Source organism: Bufo gargarizans, chromosome 4, assembly GCF_014858855.1.
Source record: "Bufo gargarizans isolate SCDJY-AF-19 chromosome 4, ASM1485885v1, whole genome shotgun sequence".
Taxonomy (NCBI): Eukaryota; Metazoa; Chordata; class Amphibia; order Anura; family Bufonidae; genus Bufo; species Bufo gargarizans.
This window is the reverse complement of record NC_058083.1, coordinates 484,247,571-484,270,110: the sequence shown is the minus strand read 5'-3', so window position 1 is coordinate 484,270,110 and position 22,540 is coordinate 484,247,571.

The following is a 22,540-nucleotide window of genomic DNA, read 5'->3' as shown; positions in this document are numbered from 1 at the left end:
CATAGGATGTGAAATAGAAAGGAAGATTTTGAGCTTGTCATCAATGATGCCAGTATTGCAGGCCTCTTGTAGCAAGCTCTGTATCCTCCGTTCAATGTCCCATCTGGGGTCCGTGTGTAGTTTCTGATAGACATCACAGTCCTCCAACTGTCTAGTGGCCTCTGCAATGTATTGATGAGTGTCCATGACCACAATCGCACCGCCCTTGTCTGCGGGCTTAATGGTGAGACTGTGGTCATGGACCAACTCATCAACCGCATGCCACTCAGTTTGTGTCATATTTGGATGTATAAACTTCTTCTTTTCATTCAATTTCAACATATTCACATCTTTCATTACCGCATCAATAAACAAATCAATTGCCGGGGATTAGGGATGAGCGAACTCGAACTGTATAGTTCGGGTTCGTACCGAATTTTGGGGTGTCCGTGACACGGACCCGAACCCGGACATTTTCGTAAAAGTCCGGGTTCGGGTTCGGTGTTCGTCGCTTTCTTCGCGCTTTTGTGACGCTTTCTTGGCGCTTTTTGAAAGGCTGCAAAGCAGCCAATCAACAAGCGTCATACTACTTGCCCCAAGAGGCCATCACAGCCATGCCTACTATTGGCATGGCTGTGATTGGCCAGAGCACCATGTGACCCAGCCTCTATTTAAGCTGGAGTCACATAGCGCCGCCCGTCACTCTGCTCTGATTAGCGTAGGGAGAGGTTGCGGCTGCGACAGTAGGGCGAGATTAGGCAGATTAACTCCTCCAAAGGACTTGATTAACTGATCGATCTGCAGCTGTGGATCATTGAGCTGCTGATCCTCAATTGCTCACTGTTTTTAGGCTGCACAGACCGTTTGTCAGTCTCATTTTTCTGGGGTGATCGGCGGCCATTTTGTGTCTTGTGGTGCGCCAGCACAAGCTGCGACCAAGTGCATTTAACCCTCAATGGTGTGGTTGTTTTTTTGGCTAAAGCCTACATCAGGGTGAAGCTGTCACACCAAGTGCATTTAACCAGCAATAGTCTGTTCATTTTTTGGCCATATACAAAATCAGGGGCAAGCTGCGCCTGTCACCAAGTGCATTTAACCCTCAATGGTGTGGTTGTTTTTTGGCTAAAGCCTACATCAGGGTGAAGCTGTCACACCAAGTGCATTTAACCAGCAATAGTCTGTTCATTTTTTGGCCATATACAAAATCAGGGGCAAGCTGCGCCTGTCACCAAGTGCATTTAACCCTCAATGGTGTGGTTGTTTTTTGGCTAAAGCCTACATCAGGGTGAAGCTGTCACACCAAGTGCATTTAACCAGCAATAGTCTGTTCATTTTTTGGCCATATACAAAATCAGGGGCAAGCTGCGCCTGTCACCAAGTGCATTTAACCCTCAATGGTGTGGTTGTTTTTTGGCTAAAGCCTACATCAGGGTGAAGCTGTCACACCAAGTGCATTTAACCAGCAATAGTCTGTTCATTTTTTGGCCATATCCCAGTCTAATTCTGTCACTAAATCCATACCGGTCACCCAGCGCCTAAATACTAGGCCTCAAATTTATATCCAGCTAAATCTGTCCCTAGTGCTGTAGCTGGGCGAGTTATTTAGTGTCCGTTCAAGCACATTTCTTGTTCTGGGTTGAAATACAATTCCCAATTTAGCAATTTCATAATTTAGTGGTTCCTGCTATATCAGAGCTCTTTGAAATCTATCCCAAAAAGGGTATATAATATTGAAGGTGCACATAGGGTCATTCAGAGTAACTTCACACACACCCGCTACTGTGTATTTCCAAGTCTAATTCTGTCACTAAATCCATACCGGTGACCCAGCGCCTAAATACTAGGCCTCAAATTTAATTCCCTCTAAATCTCTCGTTACCCACCGCTGTACTGTTGTTGCTGGGCAAGATATTTAGTGTCCGTCAAAGCACATTTTTTGTTCTGGGTTGAAGTACAATTCCCAATTTAGCAATTTCATAATTTAGTGGTTTCTGCTATATCAGAGCTATTTGAAATCTATCCCAAAAAGGGTATATAATATTGAAGGTGCACATAGGGTCATTCAGAATAACTTCACACACACCCGCTACTGTGTATTTCCAAGTCTAATTCTGTCACTAAACCCATACCTGTCACCCAGCGCCTAAATACTAGGCCTCAAATTTAAATCCCTCTAAATCTCTCGTTACCGTTGTCCTGTTGTAGCTGGGAAAGTTATTTAGTGCCCGTCAAAGCACATTTTTTGTTCTGGGTTGAAGTACAATTCCCAATTTAGCAATTTCATAATTTAGTGGTTCCTGCTATATCAGAGCTATTTGAAATCTATCCCAAAAAGGGTATATAATATTGAAGGTGCACATAGGGTCATTCAGAATAACTTCACACACACCCGCTACTGTGTATTTCCAAGTCTAATTCTGTCACTAAATCCATACCGGTGACCCAGCGCCTAAATACTAGGCCTCAAATTTAATTCCCTCTAAATCTCTCGTTACCCACCGCTGTACTGTTGTTGCTGGGCAAGATATTTAGTGTCCGTCAAAGCACATTTTTTGTTCTGGGTTGAAGTACAATTCCCAATTTAGCAATTTCATAATTTAGTGGTTTCTGCTATATCAGAGCTATTTGAAATCTATCCCTAAAAGGGTATATAATATTGAAGGTGCACATAGGGTCATTCAGAATAACTTCACACACACCCGCTACTGTGTATTTCCAAGTCTAATTCTGTCACTAAACCCATACCTGTCACCCAGCGCCTAAATACTAGGCCTCAAATTTATATCCAGCTAAATCTGTCCCTAGTGCTGTAGCTGGGCGAGTTATTTAGTGTCCGTTCAAGCACATTTCTTGTTCTGGGTTGAAATACAATTCTCAATTTAGCAATTTCATAATTTAGTGGTTCCTGCTATATCAGAGCTCTTTGAAATCTATCCCAAAAAGGGTATATAATATTGAAGGTGCACATAGGGTCATTCAGAGTAACTTCACACACACCCGCTACTGTGTATTTCCAAGTCTAATTCTGTCACTAAATCCATACCGGTGACCCAGCGCCTAAATACTAGGCCTCAAATTTAATTCCCTCTAAATCTCTCGTTACCCACCGCTGTACTGTTGTTGCTGGGCAAGATATTTAGTGTCCGTCAAAGCACATTTTTTGTTCTGGGTTGAAGTACAATTCCCAATTTAGCAATTTCATAATTTAGTGGTTTCTGCTATATCAGAGCTATTTGAAATCTATCCCAAAAAGGGTATATAATATTGAAGGTGCACATAGGGTCATTCAGAATAACTTCACACACACCCGCTACTGTGTATTTCCAAGTCTAATTCTGTCACTAAACCCATACCTGTCACCCAGCGCCTAAATACTAGGCCTCAAATTTAAATCCCTCTAAATCTCTCGTTACCGTTGTCCTGTTGTAGCTGGGAAAGTTATTTAGTGCCCGTCAAAGCACATTTTTTGTTCTGGGTTGAAGTACAATTCCCAATTTAGCAATTTCATAATTTAGTGGTTCCTGCTATATCAGAGCTATTTGAAATCTATCCCAAAAAGGGTATATAATATTGAAGGTGCACATAGGGTCATTCAGAATAACTTCACACACACCCGCTACTGTGTATTTCCAAGTCTAATTCTGTCACTAAATCCATACCGGTGACCCAGCGCCTAAATACTAGGCCTCAAATTTAATTCCCTCTAAATCTCTCGTTACCCACCGCTGTACTGTTGTTGCTGGGCAAGATATTTAGTGTCCGTCAAAGCACATTTTTTGTTCTGGGTTGAAGTACAATTCCCAATTTAGCAATTTCATAATTTAGTGGTTTCTGCTATATCAGAGCTATTTGAAATCTATCCCTAAAAGGGTATATAATATTGAAGGTGCACATAGGGTCATTCAGAATAACTTCACACACACCCGCTACTGTGTATTTCCAAGTCTAATTCTGTCACTAAACCCATACCTGTCACCCAGCGCCTAAATACTAGGCCTCAAATTTAAATCCCTCTAAATCTCTCGTTACCGTTGTCCTGTTGTAGCTGGGAAAGTTATTTAGTGCCCGTCAAAGCACATTTTTTGTTCTGGGTTGAAGTACAATTCCCAATTTAGCAATTTCATAATTTAGTGGTTCCTGCTATATCAGAGCTATTTGAAATCTATCCCAAAAAGGGTATATAATATTGAAGGTGCACATAGGGTCATTCAGAATAACTTCACACACACGCTTCTGTGCATTTCCAAGTCTAATTCTGTCACTAAATCCATACCGGTGACCCAGCGCCTAAATACTAGGCCTCAAATTTAATTCCCTCTAAATCTCTCGTTACCCACCGCTGTACTGTTGTTGCTGGGCAAGATATTTAGTGTCCGTCAAAGCACATTTTTTGTTCTGGGTTGAAGTACAATTCCCAATTTAGCAATTTCATAATTTAGTGGTTTCTGCTATATCAGAGCTATTTGAAATCTATCCCTAAAAGGGTATATAATATTGAAGGTGCACATAGGGTCATTCAGAATAACTTCACACACACCCGCTACTGTGTATTTCCAAGTCTAATTCTGTCACTAAATCCATACCGGTGACCCAGCGCCTAAATACTAGGCCTCAAATTTAATTCCCTCTAAATCTCTCGTTACCCACCGGTGTACTGTTGTTGCTGGGCAAGATATTTAGTGTCCGTCAAAGCACATTTTTTGTTCTGGGTTGAAGTACAATTCCCAATTTAGCAATTTCATAATTTAGTGGTTTCTGCTATATCAGAGCTATTTGAAATCTATCCCTAAAAGGGTATATAATATTGAAGGTGCACATAGGGTCATTCAGAATAACTTCACACACACCCGCTACTGTGTATTTCCAAGTCTAATTCTGTCACTAAACCCATACCTGTCACCCAGCGCCTAAATACTAGGCCTCAAATTTAAATCCCTCTAAATCTCTCGTTACCGTTGTCCTGTTGTAGCTGGGAAAGTTATTTAGTGCCCGTCAAAGCACATTTTTTGTTCTGGGTTGAAGTACAATTCCCAATTTAGCAATTTCATAATTTAGTGGTTCCTGCTATATCAGAGCTATTTGAAATCTATCCCAAAAAGGGTATATAATATTGAAGGTGCACATAGGGTCATTCAGAATAACTTCACACACACGCTTCTGTGCATTTCCAAGTCTAATTCTGTCACTAAATCCATACCGGTGACCCAGCGCCTAAATACTAGGCCTCAAATTTAATTCCCTCTAAATCTCTCGTTACCCACCGCTGTACTGTTGTTGCTGGGCAAGATATTTAGTGTCCGTCAAAGCACATTTTTTGTTCTGGGTTGAAGTACAATTCCCAATTTAGCAATTTCATAATTTAGTGGTTTCTGCTATATCAGAGCTATTTGAAATCTATCCCTAAAAGGGTATATAATATTGAAGGTGCACATAGGGTCATTCAGAATAACTTCACACACACCCGCTACTGTGTATTTCCAAGTCTAATTCTGTCACTAAATCCATACCGGTGACCCAGCGCCTAAATACTAGGCCTCAAATTTAATTCCCTCTAAATCTCTCGTTACCCACCGGTGTACTGTTGTTGCTGGGCAAGATATTTAGTGTCCGTCAAAGCACATTTTTTGTTCTGGGTTGAAGTACAATTCCCAATTTAGCAATTTCATAATTTAGTGGTTTCTGCTATATCAGAGCTATTTGAAATCTATCCCTAAAAGGGTATATAATATTGAAGGTGCACATAGGGTCATTCAGAATAACTTCACACACACACGCTTCTGTGCATTTCCAAGTCTAATTCTGTCACTAAATCCATACCGGTCACCCAGCGCCTAAATACTAGGCCTCAAATTTATATCCCGCTGAATTTGAATACAATACATTGGGCCAAATAATATATTTGTTGTTGTGGTGAACCATAACAATGAGAAAAACATCTAGTAAGGGACGCGGACGTGGACATGGTCGTGGTGGTGTTAGTGGACCCTCTGGTGCTGGGAGAGGACGTGGCCGTTCTGCCACATCCACACGTCCTAGTGTACCAACTACCTCAGGTCCCAGTAGCCGCCAGAATTTACAGCGATATATGGTGGGGCCCAATGCCGTTCTAAGGATGGTAAGGCCTGAGCAGGTACAGGCATTAGTCAATTGGGTGGCCGACAGTGGATCCAGCACGTTCACATTATCTCCCACCCAGTCTTCTGCAGAAAGCGCACAGATGGCGCCTGAAAACCAACCCCATCAGTCTGTCACATCACCCCCATGCATACCAGGGAAACTGTCTCAGCCTCAAGTTATGCAGCAGTCTCTTATGCTGTTTGAAGACTCCGCTGGCAGGGTTTCCCAAGGGCATCCACCTAGCCCTTCCCCAGCGGTGAAAGACATAGAATGCACTGACGCACAACCACTTATGTTTCCTGATGATGAGGACATGGGAATACCACCTCAGCATGTCTCTGATGATGACGAAACACAGGTGCCAACTGCTGCGTCTTTCTGCAGTGTGCAGACTGAACAGGAGGTCAGGGATCAAGACTGGGTGGAAGACGATGCAGGGGACGATGAGGTCCTAGACCCCACATGGAATGAAGGTCGTGCCACTGACTTTCACAGTTCGGAGGAAGAGGCAGTGGTGAGACCGAGCCAACAGCGTAGCAAAAGAGGGAGCAGTGGGCAAAAGCAGAACACCCGCCGCCAAGAGACTCCGCCTGCTACTGACCGCCGCCATCTGGGACCGAGCACCCCAAAGGCAGCTTCAAGGAGTTCCCTGGCATGGCACTTCTTCAAACAATGTGCTGACGACAAGACCCGAGTGGTTTGCACGCTGTGCCATCAGAGCCTGAAGCGAGGCATTAACGTTCTGAACCTGAGCACAACCTGCATGACCAGGCACCTGCATGCAAAGCATGAACTGCAGTGGAGTAAACACCTTAAAACCAAGGAAGTCACTCAGGCTCCCCCTGCTACCTCTTCTGCTGCTGCCGCCTCGGCCTATTCTGCTGCTGCCGCCTCGGCCTCTTCCTCCGCCTCTGGAGGAACGTTGGCACCTGCCGCCCAGCAAACAGGGGATGTACCACCAACACCACCACCACCACCTCCGTCACCAAGCGTCTCAACCATGTCACACGCCAGCGTTCAGCTCTCCATCTCACAAACATTTGATAGAAAGCGTAAATTCCCACCTAGCCACCCTCGATCCCTGGCCCTGAATGCCAGCATTTCTAAACTACTGGCCTATGAAATGCTGTCATTTAGGCTGGTGGACACAGACAGCTTCAAACAGCTCATGTCGCTTGCTGTCCCACAGTATGTTGTTCCCAGCCGGCACTACTTCTCCAAGAGAGCCGTGCCTTCCCTGCACAACCAAGTATCCGATAAAATCAAGTGTGCACTGCGCAACGCCATCTGTAGCAAGGTCCACCTAACCACAGATACGTGGACCAGTAAGCACGGCCAGGGACGCTATATCTCCCTAACTGCACACTGGGTAAATGTAGTGGCAGCTGGGCCCCAGGCGGAGAGCTGTTTGGCGCACGTCCTTCCGCCGCCAAGGATCGCAGGGCAACATTCTTTGCCTCCTGTTGCCACCTCCTCCTTCTCGGCTTCCTCCTCCTCTTCTTCCACCTGCTCATCCAGTCAGCCACACACCTTCACCACCAACTTCAGCACAGCCCGGGGTAAACGTCAGCAGGCCATTCTGAAACTCATATGTTTGGGGGACAGGCCCCACACCGCACAGGAGTTGTGGCGGGGTATAGAACAACAGACCGACGAGTGGTTGCTGCCGGTGAGCCTCAAGCCCGGCCTGGTGGTGTGTGATAATGGGCGAAATCTCGTTGCAGCTCTGGGACTAGCCAATTTGACGCACATCCCTTGCTTGGCGCATGTGCTGAATTTGGTGGTGCAGAAGTTCATTCACAACTACCCCGACATGTCAGAGCTGCTGCATAAAGTGCGGGCCGTCTGTTCGCGCTTCCGGCGTTCACATCCTGCTGCTGCTCGCCTGTCTGCGCTACAGCGTAACTTCGGCCTTCCCGCTCACCGCCTCATATGCGACGTGCCCACCAGGTGGAACTCCACCTTGCACATGCTGGACAGACTGTGCGAGCAGCAGCAGGCCATAGTGGAGTTTCAGCTGCAGCACGCACGGGTCAGTCGCACTACAGAACAGCACCACTTCACCACCAATGACTGGGCCTCCATGCGAGACCTGTGTGCCCTGTTGCGCTGTTTCGAGTACTCCACCAACATGGCCAGTGGCGATGACACCGTTATCAGCGTTACAATACCACTTCTATGTCTCCTTGAGAAAACACTTAGGGCGATGATGGAAGAGGAGGTGGCCCAGGAGGAGGAGGAGGAGGAGGAGGAAGAGGGGTCATTTTTAGCACTTTCAGGCCAGTCTCTTCGAAGTGACTCAGAGGGAGGTTTTTGGCAACAGCAGAGGCCAGGTACAAATGTGGCCAGCCAGGGCCCACTACTGGAGGACGAGGAGGACGAGGATGAGGAGGAGGTGGAGGAGGATGAGGATGAAGCATGGTCACAGCGGGGTGGCACCCAACGCAGCTCGGGTCCATCACTGGTGCGTGGCTGGGGGGAAAGGCAGGACGATGACGATACGCCTCCCACAGAGGACAGCTTGTCCTTATCCCTGGGCAGCCTGGCACACATGAGCGACTACATGCTGCAGTGCCTGCGCAACGACAGCAGAGTTGCCCACATTTTAACCTGTGCGGACTACTGGGTTGCCACCCTGCTGGATCCACGCTACAAAGACAATGTGCCCACCTTACTTCCTGCACTGGAGCGTGATAGGAAGATGCGCGAGTACAAGCGCACGTTGGTAGACACGCTACTGAGAGCATTCCCAAATGTCACAGGGGAACAAGTGGAAGCCCAAGGCCAAGGCAGAGGAGGAGCAAGAGGTCGCCAAGGCAGCTGTGTCACGGCCAGCTCCTCTGAGGGCAGGGTTAGCATGGCAGAGATGTGGAAAACTTTTGTCAACACGCCACAGCTAACTGCACCACCACCTGATACGCAACGTGTTAGCAGGAGGCAACATTTCACTAACATGGTGGAACAGTACGTGTGCACACCCCTCCACGTACTGACTGATGGTTCGGCCCCATTCAACTTCTGGGTCTCTAAATTGTCCACGTGGCCAGAGCTAGCCTTTTATGCCTTGGAGGTGCTGGCCTGCCCGGCAGCCAGCGTTTTGTCTGAACGTGTATTCAGCACGGCAGGGGGCGTCATTACAGACAAACGCAGCCGCCTGTCTACAGCCAATGTGGACAAGCTGACGTTCATAAAAATGAACCAGGCATGGATCCCACAGGACCTGTCCGTCCCTTGTCCAGATTAGACATTAACTACCTCCCCATAACCATATATTATTGGACTCCAGGGCACTTCCTCATTCAATCCTATTTTTATTTTCATTTTACCATTATATTGCGAGGCTACCCAAAGTTGAATGAACCTCTCCTCTGCCTGTGTGCTAGGCCTAAATATATGCCAATGGACTGTTGCAGTGGTGGGTGACGTGAAGCCTCATTCTCTGCTATGACATGCAGACTGATTCTCTGCTGACATGAAGCCAGATCCTCTGTTACGGGAGCTCTCTCCTCTGCCTGGGTGCTGGGCCTAAATTTATGACAATTGACTGTTGCAGTGGTGGGTGACGTGAAGCCTGATTCTCTGCTATGATATGAAGACTGATTCTCTGCTGACATGAAGCCAGATTCTCTGTTACGGGACCTCTCTCCTCTGCCTGGGTGCTGGGCCTAAATTTATGACAATGGACTGTTGCAGTGGTGGCTGACGTGAAGCCTGATTCTCTGCTATGACATGCAGACTGATTCTCTGCTGTCATGAAGCCAGATTGTCTGTTACGGGACCTCTCTGCTCTGCCTGTGTGCTAGGCCTAAATATATGCCAATGGACTGTTGCAGTGGTGGGTGACGTGAAGCCTCATTCTCTGCTATGACATGCAGACTGATTCTCTGCTGACATGAAGCCAGATCCTCTGTTACGGGAGCTCTCTCCTCTGCCTGGGTGCTGGGCCTAAATTTATGACAATTGACTGTTGCAGTGGTGGGTGACGTGAAGCCTGATTCTCTGCTATGATATGAAGACTGATTCTCTGCTGACATGAAGCCAGATTCTCTGTTACGGGACCTCTCTCCTCTGCCTGGGTGCTGGGTAGTGTTGAGCGCGAATATTCGAAAAGCAAATTTTTTTCGCGAATATCGCAACTTCGCGATTTCGCGAATATTTCGAATATAGTGCTATATATTCGTAAAAACGAATATTCGTTTTTTGTTTCCCCCCCCCCCCCCACAAAATTACAGTACACATATAATTGATTGTTTCCCAAAGGTCCAACAGCTCAGATCTTACTCACATTGCCTAGAAAGTGATTGAGGCGCGAATCTTCGTAAGGCGATTTTATTAGCGCACATGCGAATATCGGCACGTCCCAGAACAGAGGCAAAGGGCTTTGCATTCATACATTAGTGAATTGAGTTGCGAATCTTCGTAAGGCGATTTTATTAGCGCACATGCGAATATCTACACTTGTCCCAGAACAGAGGCAAAGGGCTTTGCATTCATACATTAGTGATTGAATTGAGCTGCGAATCTTCGTAAGGCGATTTTATTAACGCAAATGCAAATATCTACACTTGTCCCCAGAACAGAGAGGCAAAGGCCTGTGCATTCATATAGTATAGCACCATATTCGCGAATACGTAGAACTTCGTAAAATTCGATTTACGAATATTCGTATTTTTTATTTTACTTTCCACCTTACAGATTACATTGATCTGTACTCTGTCAACTACTGTCATCACCCCCCACTGTATCTCGATTGATTCCCAAAAGTCTCACATTCCCTAGAAAGTGATTGAGGTGCGAATCTTCGTAAGGCGATTTTATTAGCGCACATGCGAATATCTACACTTGTCCCAGAACAGAGGCAAAGGGCATTGCATTCATACATTAGTGATTGAATTGAGTTGCGAATCTTCGTAAGGCGATTTCATTAGCGCACATGTGAATTTTGCATAGCATATGTATTATGCGATAATTCGAATTATCGCATATGCGAAATAATAACGAATTTGAATAATCGCGAATATTTTACGAATATTCTTTCGAATATTCACAAAATTTCGCGAATTCGAATATGGGACATGCCGCTCAACACTAGTGCTGGGCCTAAATTTATGACAATGGACTGTTGCAGTGGTGGGTGACGTGAAGCCTGATTCTCTGCTATGACATGCAGACTGATTCTCTGCTGACATGAAGCCAGATTGTCTGTTACGGGACCTCTCTCCTCTGCCTGGGTGCTGGGCCTAAATATATGCCAATGGACTGTTGCAGTGGTGGCTGACGTGAAGCCTCATTCTCTGCTATGACATGCAGACTAATTCTCTGCTGACATGAAGACAGATTCTCTGTTACGGGACCTCTCTCCTCTGCCTGGGTGCCGGGGCCTAAATATCTGAGAATGGACTGTTCCAGTGGTGGCTGACGTGAAGCCTCATTCTCTGCTATGACATGCAGACTAATTCTCTGCTGACATGAAGACAGATTCTCTGTTACGGGACCTCCCTCCTCTGCCTGGGTGCTGGGCCTAAATATATGCCAATGGACTGTTGCAGTGGTGGCTGACGTGAAGCCTCATTCTCTGCTATGACATGCAGACTAATTCTCTGCTGACATGAAGACAGATTCTCTGTTACGGGACCTCCCTCCTCTGCCTGGGTGCTGGGCCTAAATATATGCCAATGGACTGTTGCAGTGGTGGCTGACGTGAAGCCTCATTCTCTGCTATGACATGCAGACTAATTCTCTGCTGACATGAAGACAGATTCTCTGTTACGGGACCTCTCTCCTCTGCCTGGGTGCCGGGGCCTAAATATCTGAGAATGGACTGTTCCAGTGGTGGGTGACGGGAAGCCAGATTCTCTGCTATGGAACCTCTCTCCAATTGATTTTGGTTAATTTTTATTTATTTAATTTTTATTTTAATTCATTTCCCTATCCACATTTGTTTGCAGGGGATTTACCTACATGTTGCTGCCTTTTGCAGCCCTCTAGCTCTTTCCTGGGCTGTTTTACAGCCTTTTTAGTGCCGAAAAGTTCGGGTCCCCATTGACTTCAATGGGGTTCGGGTTCGGGACGAAGTTCGGATCGGGTTCGGATCCCGAACCCGAACATTTCCGGGATGTTCGGCCGAACTTCTCGAACCCGAACATCCAGGTGTTCGCTCAACTCTACCGGGGATGACACAGGTGGAACGAAATCACTTTTGTTAAACAAATTGTAGTCACTCAGTTTCAATTCAGTATTAGTACATATATTACTCATAGTTGGATGTGTTGAAAACCAGGTCCTAAGCTTCAGTCTACGGAAAAACTGATATAAATCAGCTTCCAGTTGCAACCAATCCGTTTTATTATTAGGACAGAAGCCTAGGCCCTTGGCCAAGACATCCAACTGTGCTTTTGATAAAACATGTGAGGAAATGTTTACCACAATGTTGGTATCATTTAATTGCGTTTTTTGGCCAATGGTTTCTTGCTCCTCGTTTTTGTATTGGTGCTACTTTTTAGGACTGAAATAATGTTTTAGACATAGCCATATTGCTGAGACTCAGATTTGACACACTATTACATTTGTTGTGTGTCCTCAACACCATTGAGCGCTTGGATTGCGTTATTATCTAATTCCGATCATGTGATACACCTAAGCACATCATCTAGCTCCGATCATGTGATACATCTAAGCACATGACTGGAGGAGTGAACAGAGACTGCGATCGCATGCCTGAAGGTCCTTGGACATGCGCACTTTAACTATCGGCGCATTGGGATGATCATGTGATCGGAACCCCTAGGAAGGTCCTTTGACATGCGCAGTGGTATACCCGGGACGCCGGGACCCACGTGCATCTGCCCCATCGCACACTCCAGTGATCCAGTTCATCATCCTTCTGAAGGTACACCTGCACATTTTAGTTTTATGGAAGACATACACCTGAATTGATTATTGCTATAATTAAAGTATTTTATGTTATATATGATATGTTGGATCGATCATGGGAATGATTAACACTGTATCACTGTATTTAAACCGGAGATATAATGTGACTGTATCAGTATATTGATAATACTGTCTGTATCATTATTTTTAAATGTATTTTCTTTAAATGAATGTATTTGAATTATTGATTGTTTAATGATGTGAAAGCGTGAATATGCACATTGCACTGCCCACTATGTCACTGCTTGAGGAAAATCCCATTGAGAGGATTGAAACGTCGCATGCTTGGTGAATAAAGCCTTTTTTTACTTTCTTACTACCTGGATGTGCTGCGGAATTTCTTATTTTTATATATATATAGTGGGGATTCGCTCTGGTAGTTAGGATTAGCAGGTGCAGCACAGATGCAAAGTACAAGTTCTTGGTTCAAAACATCAGTGTTTATTCACTTGTGAAAGCAAAACAAAAACACAAGTTGCTTGGTGATCGTTCACACACACATCAAAAGTTCATATATAATACAGTCACCTTTTCTCCTGGGTGTTACTTCACATCCTGTTGGAAGTTCTGCCTTGTCAAGTCCACAGGCAGGCGTTAGGCAGCCTGTTCGCCCTTACAGGGGTCTGAGCCCTCTAGCCTGGCTCAAGCCGCGGATCCAAACATAGCCCTCAGATCACAGTACACAGACCTCCTGAGCTCCACTGTCATACGGAGGTAATCCTCCTCACCTAGCAGTGCTGGCTGGTTTTTATGCCTGACAAAACCTGGCCTGGAACATGGGGAGTAGTCACCCACCCAGCACTTTGACTACTCCCAGTAAGAGCCGTCCTGGATCAGCTATTACAGCCGTACTAAGTAACAAGGTATCAAACAGCAACTGCTGCTGACACCATAAAAACCGGTTCTTACTGCATCGAGGCCAGGAACCTCAGTGACACGTATTTATCATCCACGATGCATCCTTGTACCTTCTTACAATAATAATTATATATTACTGTGATGCTAAATTACATTTAATGAGATACGGCGATAAATTTAATTAATTTAAAAATTCTACTTTAAGCAGGTGAATGCTTTTGCAAAGCACTGTATAACCTTTTGTATGTCAAAAAGTGATTTTCCTACCATAACAACATATTACCTATCCATTGGATCAGTAATAAGTTTCTAATTGGTAGGGCTCTGACTAATAGGGCACCTACCACTCACGAGAAGCTCTGGTAGTTCCATAGAGATGAATAGAGTGGCACCATGCACGTGAGACTGTCACTGCATTCATTGAGGAGTCTCCTGAAATTGTGGAGGTCCCAGTGGTTGGACTCCCAGCGATCAAGTACTTATCAAGTGGATAGGTAATAGGTTGTTGGGGTGGGTCAAAGCATTTAAGAAAATAACTAGATGAATTCAATTATTATAGTAATATCACTTTTAGACTTAGTCAAAATAACACATTACCAACTAGCTCATTATTACGGCTAGGACTGCATGGCAATATAATTTTAGAGTGACTAGCAGGTGACAATATGTCATTTCTAGACCACAGTAGCAGCAACAGACTTATTATGAGCGCAAAAAAAGTTACAAAGAACAGAGTGGCTTCCCCTATATAACCAGTTCACAGAAAAATCTGATATAGAAAATGTAAATGCCTAAAAGTAATGTAATCTAAACTCCAGTTATTATTCTTTCTGTTCACTTAGTTTAGGTAACATTTGCAGTATGTTGAGAGGATGCTTACACATAGTGATGACCAGTTTGCAGTGTTTGCCGACGAACAAATGCGATCTGCCATCTTTATTCCCTAGTGATCAGATGGCCAAGAGAGGAGAGAAGGCGCTCATAGGTGAGGGTAAAGCATATTGAAGTCTCTTCCCCCTACCCAGGATGAGTGAAGTTACTCACCTGGTTTGGTTTGCACTGATTGTGGTGCAACCTTAGTGGAGGGAGGTTCGAATGGTGGAGGTTGTCTCGGTTGGTGCTGCCAGTAGGTGTCCGAGACGACCCTGGGCGGGGGCCAAACCGCCGCTTGGGTAGATATGTGGATATATAAAAAAAGGTCTCGTCTGCACTGGATTCGTGCGGTGAGCCGATGGACTTAAGGCGCAAATCACAACCCGAGCTTGGACGTGCAAGCACAGCAGCGCCGCCACTACAGGACACTCTCCAGCTTCATCAACTAGCGCTGACTAGAATTCCTACTGGAAGGGACCCTCCAGGAGAGTGTACCAGCGGGCTCACGGTGCCGAGGATACAGACTTGATAAAGGGGTCCTGAGTACCCCGAAACGCGTCGTCTTTTCAAAATAAAAAATCTCGTATCCAAGCTCGGGTTGTGATTTGCGCCTTAAGTCCATCGGCTCACCGGACGAATCCAGTGCAGACGAGACCTTTTTTTATATATCTTTATTCCCTAGTCCGGCGATGCAGAGGTAAGTCCTTACCTGTGCCTGGGCCGCGAGCCGCTCTGAAACACATGCGGTCGCCGGGAGCAGGCAGTTCCGAGAACAGCCTTCATCGGGCTGTTCTCAGAACTGCCTGCTCCCGGTGACTGCATGTGTTTCAGAGTGGCTCGCGGCGCAGGCACAGGTAAGGACTTACCTCTGCATCGCCGGACTTGGGAATAAAGATGGCAGATCGCATGTGTTCGTCGGCGAACACTGCGAACTGGCCATTGCGGCTTGCACATTGACAAGAGAATGATATGAACATAACAGACAAGACTAAAAGATGTAATATTGCAGCTCTGAAAAATCTTCCACTGCTTTCTTATGTAGTGAAGTGGCTGTGCTCTAGGTGTGGATGCGCTCTCAGTCTCTTTGCAATTTTACCTAAAATTTAAAATGTAATTACTGTTCTGACTTCAACATAGCTAATAACCAGATAACACAAGTTAAAGAGAAAACACTGCTACTAACACATATATTGTATAGACTCTAGCGTTTTCTAGGTATTAGTTCAGAATTCCACAGAAAGTTAGTCACCCAGCAGTGACATCATGGGTTACCATGACCACCACATAAGATCAATGTTTCTGTAGGGTTGAATAACCACATAACATTTAACTCTATAGTGAAGCAATGAGGTGTTTCTGCAGTTATGGTAACACTCATGACCATAATACTACCAAAAATTGTCATGAAACCCTAGTCTAATAGGGGACCACAAGTTTACTAAAAAAAAAAGGGTAAGGATAAGAGAGTCCGGTCCAAATTCACAATTTTTTGCACGGCAGACGAACCAGAATCTTTCTCTGTTCGTTAAGGATGAATCCACGTCGGAGGAAGAAGGGTTCTCACATGACCCTGAGAGGAAGTGAGTGTAGGGCTTGCCCTGTTTGGCTCCCAGTCTGACAGACAGCCTGTAAGAGACAATCAGTGCTGCAGCAGGCGGGGAGGTGCCCTAACAGAAGGAGCAGAATGAGCAGAACGCAATTCTGCGTCATTCTGTTAATGAGGGTGGTTGGGTGTGACTGTCTCTGAAGAAAATTAACTTAAGAGAGTCACCACATAAGATCAATGTTACTGTAGGGTTGAATACCACATATAGTGTTGATCATGAATAATCGAATTGCGATTTTTTTTTTTATTGCGAATATCGGCACTTAGAGAATTTACTAATATTAAGAATATAGTGATATATATTCCTAATTTTGAATATTCGAGATTTTTTTTTAATCAGTACACATGATCCCTCCCTGCTTCTACCTTATGGGCCAATGAGAAGGTTGCAATATCTTTGACTTTAGGAGTAGTGTTGATTGCGAATTTTCGTAATGTGAATTTTCGTAATGCTAATTTTTATAGCTAATTTTTTAATTGCCGATTTCCACAATGAAGAAAATAATGACTGGAGATAACGGATTCTCGAATTCGCAAATATATGGTGAATATTCACCCAAATATTTGCGAAATGTCACAAATTCGAATATTGCCCCTGCCGCTCATCACTAACCACATAACATTTAACTCTACAGTGAAGCATTGAGGTGTCCCGGCAGTATAGTAGTCATAATACTAGCAAAAGTTGTCATGGAACCCTAGTCTAATAGGGTACCACAAGTTTAGTAAATTATACAGAGTAAAAATGAGAGCTACAGTTCGGACAAAACCGAGTTCGGTCCAAACTTTGCAATTTTTTGCAAGGCAGACGAACCAGAATCTTTCCAGGTTCTTTTCAGTTGAATCCAAGTCGGTGGGAAAAAAGCACTAGGAAGAAAGAAGTGTTTTCACATGAGTACATGAGTATGGTCACACTTGCCATGATTGGCTTCCAGGCTGACAGACAACTTGGATGAGACAATCAGTACTGCAGCAGGTAAGGAGGTGCCCTAGCAGAATAAGGAGAATGAGCAGAACGCAATTCTGAGCCATTCTGTGAATGAGGGTGGTTGGGTGCGACAGTGTCTGACAGGAAAATTAACTTAAGGGAGTCAGAAATCAATCAAGAACAGTCAGAAATCAATTAAGCTTATTGCCAGGGAGAGTGAGGGGGAAGTCTAGGATTCCAAAGAAGAATTGTGTGTGTTGTGTAAAATAGGGACAAGCATGGCTGACATGCAGGGTGTAACGATCACATCCACACACACACAGGGGGAAGGATAGTGACCACTGCGCTCCACCCTCACCCCTGGCCCTGCCTACTTGCCTCATGAGTCCTGATGACAGGGGACAACTGGACGACAGTCCCTTACTTAGGATATGTGCAGGGAAGACAGACAAGACAAAATATGGAACGTGAACGGACCGGGTCAGAACCAAGAGAGCTACGCAGTACAAAGGGTTAAGCAAAGAATGGTTAGGAGAATCCGGGGTCAAATACCAGGAGAGTAGAGAAGTACCAGAGGAGTCTGCAAAGAGTAGTCAGGTGGGAGCCGAGTTCACAATACCAGGACGGATGCGCAGTACAGGAGGAGCAGGCATAGGATCGTCAAGGAACAGGATCAGGTGAGTATTCAGTAGTCCAACAAATAGCCAGGAACCTAGAAATTAACAGGCAACCTGTGGCCAGCAGGCTGCCTGTATTTATAGTGGGGAGTGAGGGTCATGTAATGTGGCCAGCGTCACATGACCAACAGACCGACCAGTCGAGCACCGAGTGATCAGCTCGGCGCTCAAGGCAGACCTAGGAGCAAGGAGCCTCCCAGCTAGCAAAGCCGCCCTGGGAACGAGGTCAAACACAGATCCTCGCTCCCGAAGCTAAGCAGCAGGTCTGCGGCTGATGGGAGACCGAGTGTGCCTTCGGCACCCCGTTACACAGGGCAAATGACAAGACAAGGAGAGAGAAGGCAGAAGCTGTGGCTGCCTATGCCTGCTATTAGAAGTGCAGATGCTGCAATCAAAAGCAGCTACCTGCATACAAATACTTTCATTTTCTTTCCCCATTTTCGAAGAAATACTTTTTTGTGGGGTTCAGTTTAATTAATTAGTATATATGTGATTACTGCAGAAATACCCAACGTGTAGCTACAATCTTCCTGTGCGTATCATGAGAAATTGAGCATCAAGCCTCAATCGTCCGTTTGTTTATCCAGTTTCCACACTGCTGCAATTTAAAACATTTTGGCGAGGGGGTCCAATTTAATTAAGCTGCATATATAAGTGATTACTGCATCAATACTGACATTTTCACACTCCTCCGGCTGATACCGATGAACAGACTTCACCTTGCTGGCGGTGTCCCATCTTGCCACTGTTGCTGTCTGACTGCATCAATACCCAATGTGTAGCAGCAATCTACCTGTGTGTATTAACAAGAAATTGAGCTTCAAGCCTCAATAGTCCATTTCCGTATATTCATGTTTTTGGGACTTGATGAATTTAATTAAACCAGCATATAGGTGATCAGTACAACAGTAGATAGGCTAGCAACAATTACCTGGGAGTGTTAAAGCAATATTAAGCATCTGGCCGCAATCATCTGTTTACATATATTGTGTTTTCTCACTAATTCAATTTAATTAAACCAGCATCTAGGTGACCAGTACACCAGTAGACAGGCTAAGATAATTTAATTTAGGATTGTTAACGTGATAATAAGAGTCAGGCCTCAATCGTCCATTTACATATGTTTAGTTCCCACACGGTTGAGATTTATACACTATTTTTTGACTATTTTTCCAATTGGGCTGTAACACCAGAAGTGCTGAAGATTCCTGAGCCCTGCTTTAGTACTTTAAGAAAAGACTGATTTGTCATATATACTTTTGCATATTCAGTCCTTGTAGCTAAATGATAGCTCACCTAGAAAATGTTCATATGGAAATATGTATACAGCAGGTCACAGGGGAGAGTGGGGAGATTATAGGTGATGGTAGTGGTACTAAAGGTGGTAGTATTTGCGGTGGCAATGCTCACTCTCTGCAGCTGTGCAGTAATAGCAGGGTACACTCTCTCTTCTCTCTGAGAACACTGGTTCTTGCGCCATCTGCCTGATGGTAATGAAGGTACCCTTCATGTAGATGAGTTTTAGGATGCAAAGCAGGAGTCCCACAGATGGACCAGTAATGCAGCACTTTACAATGATGGGCAGGGTTTAAAGCACTAGGTCCGCAAATTAAACACAGTCTTTATGGTTGGAATATGCAATTTCCCAAAGCTGTGTATGGGGAGATAATTGGCACAGTCAAAGTTCCCACTGAGTTTCTTTCTTATAACCTGCACAATCTTTTCAAATGTTTCCAAGTGGGGCAATTTCATTCAATAATTCAGTTTATTTCTGCTCATAAATGCGGCACTACAATGTCCACCTCTATTTCCTCTTGGTCAGCCAGTATTACTGCCTTTCCCTTTTATGTAGCAGGGGAGCCTGAGGTTTATTGCCACCACCACCATGCAGTGAAGTCCAAAACAGCCATGCTTACCTTCACTGCTTTGTATTTTTCCAGCACTCTGCCTTGTAAATGGCCACAGTGCATTCTCTTAAATTCAGTTTTCTTTCCCTTAGAGGCTGGCACTTATCTTCCAGGGTATTTGTATCTCTGCCTATTGCTTCACCTTCTCACACAGCTAAGGGCTCTTTCACACTTGTGTTATCCGGATCCTTTGTGTACTCCATTTGCCAGAATTACACGCCGAATCCGGAAAAACGCAAGTGAACTGAAAGCATTTGAAGACGGATCAGTCTTCAAAATGCGTTCAGTGTTACTATGGCAGCCAGGACGCTCTTAAAGTCCTGGTTGCCATAGTAGTAGTGGGGAGCAGGGGAGCAGTATTCTTACCGTCCGTGCCGCTCCTGGGGCGCTCCAGAATGACGTCAGAGCGCCCCATGCGATCACGTCATCCATGCGCGTGGGGCGCCCTGACGTCACTCTGAAGCGCCCCGGGAGCCGCACGGACGGTAAGTATACTGCTCCCCCGCTCCCCACTATACTTTACCATGGCAAACAGGACTTTAGCGTCCTGGCAGCCATGGTAACCATTCAGAAAAAGCTAAACGTCGGATCCGGTAATGCGCCGAAACTACGTTTAGCTTAAGGCCGGATCCGGATTAATGCCTTTCAATGGGCATTAATTCCGGATCCGGCCTTGCGGCAAGTGTTCAGGATTTTTGGCCGGAGCAAAAAGCGCAGAATGCTGCGGTATTTTCTCCGGCCAAAAAACGTTCCGGTCCGGAACTGAAGATATCCTGATGCATCCTGAACGGATTTCTCTCCATTCAGAATGCATGGGGATAATCCTAATCAGGATTCTTCCGGCATAGAGCCCCCGACGACGGAACTCTATGCCGGAACAGAACAACGCAAGTGTGAAAGAGCCCTTAACTCTCTGGTTCTCAGTCACAGACAGACTCAACAGCTTCCAAGCTAGAGGGGTGGAAAGAGCCACATTTGGTTACTTTAACTAAGAGGCTGGCTTGCAGGTTATATCTCCCTACTTCCCATGCCTGGGAAAACTTAGTCCATGAATCAGTCTAATAAACCTAATATATTAGGTTTGTCATATACTTACTGTCAAAATTTTTGCTGCCCTCCACCCTTCGAAACTACATTTTATCCACAGTGACTATAGTGATGTCACATCATTGCTGCCTGCAATTTCAGCTATATTAATCTATATTTGAAAGCAGTGAAGTGTCTTATTAGGTCATGTAACACACCAACATTGGGGTGCTGTGATACAATCACAAGCATAAACTTAATTGCTTTAGATACATAATTAAATTATTTATATATAAAAAAAACAAGCAGTAACAATGTAAATCTTTATTCTAGGACTTGGCAGTGGATCTGCGGGCAGAGTAAACCTTTCACTGTTGATATTTGTTATATCCTGGAACTTTAATACCCTTTGAATTTTAGCTCTGTGTTATGTTCTTTAAAAAGTAATAGCTTGGATGTAATGGAGAGTGTAGAGCCATTTAAAGTTTAATTTCCGGCAACAGCAAGGTGAATTCTTGTACTGCAGGGCTAACCCTTAATGGCTCTGGGTAATGGTATTATAGATATCGTAGGTAACTGGCTCATTTTTAGCTATAATGGCTCTTTTCACTGTTTAGTTTCTTATATTAAAGTATTTCAATAGAGTGTTCTAAATGTGGATCTGTGAGTTTATTGAAGTTGTATTATTAAAGGACGTTGCACTTTAACTCTGACCTGTACCGCAAAATTCTACAGGTTATAGTATACTACAGATACCTACTATGAAGATTCCTAGCTATGAGGTTTTGTGAAGTCCAGGTCCTAGAAACTAGTAAATAACATAAATCACTATGGCATCAGTAGCAGTGTCGTAACTCTTACAGAATGGTATGAAAATAATGCTCTTTTATTTGGGTGAAGTCCTCATTCAAGCTAGACTCAGGCTAGTTTTGCACTTGTGGCAGGGAACTCCTGCAGGCTGTTCTGGTAGAGAGTTTACCGCCAGATAGTGCCGCTTTTCCTCTGGGCCACATTGACTATAATATGGTCCGGCAGAGATCTGTCCGCTACTTGACAATTATGTCAAAAATTCCCAGAATTGTCTACTAGACCAGACCTGTCGGACAGAATACCCAGTCGCGGGTGTAAAAAAAGCTTAACTGGAAAGGTCAGAAAATAATCGAATGGTTTATTACATTCATTACAGAGCATGGGTATCTCCAGTAGTCCCATAGAGAATGAATGAAGTGGAGGTCTTAGCAGTCAAATCCCAACAATCAAATTGTTATCCCCTATCCTATAAATAGAAGACACATTTGCATCTTACCACAACCCCTAGATCATAAAGATTTTCTATTGATGTCTAAATCGCCTTTCTTCCATGTGTAATCAATGTACCCTGGTCCTTTTTAAAGTGCTTGTAAATTAGCCTCTTTTTTTCTAATCTAAACAAGCTTAATTGTTTAAGCCTCTGTAATAAGGTACCTGAAATCATCATGGATGGAAGGTATGGGTCATCGAGGTTCCTGACCATGGTCAATTAAGAGCCGGTATTTTATGTGTCAGCAGCAGCTATTGCTAATTGACACCTAAAGATTTAGCATGGCTGTTATAGCTGATCCGGGACGGCTCTTACTGGGAGTAGTAAAAGTGCTGG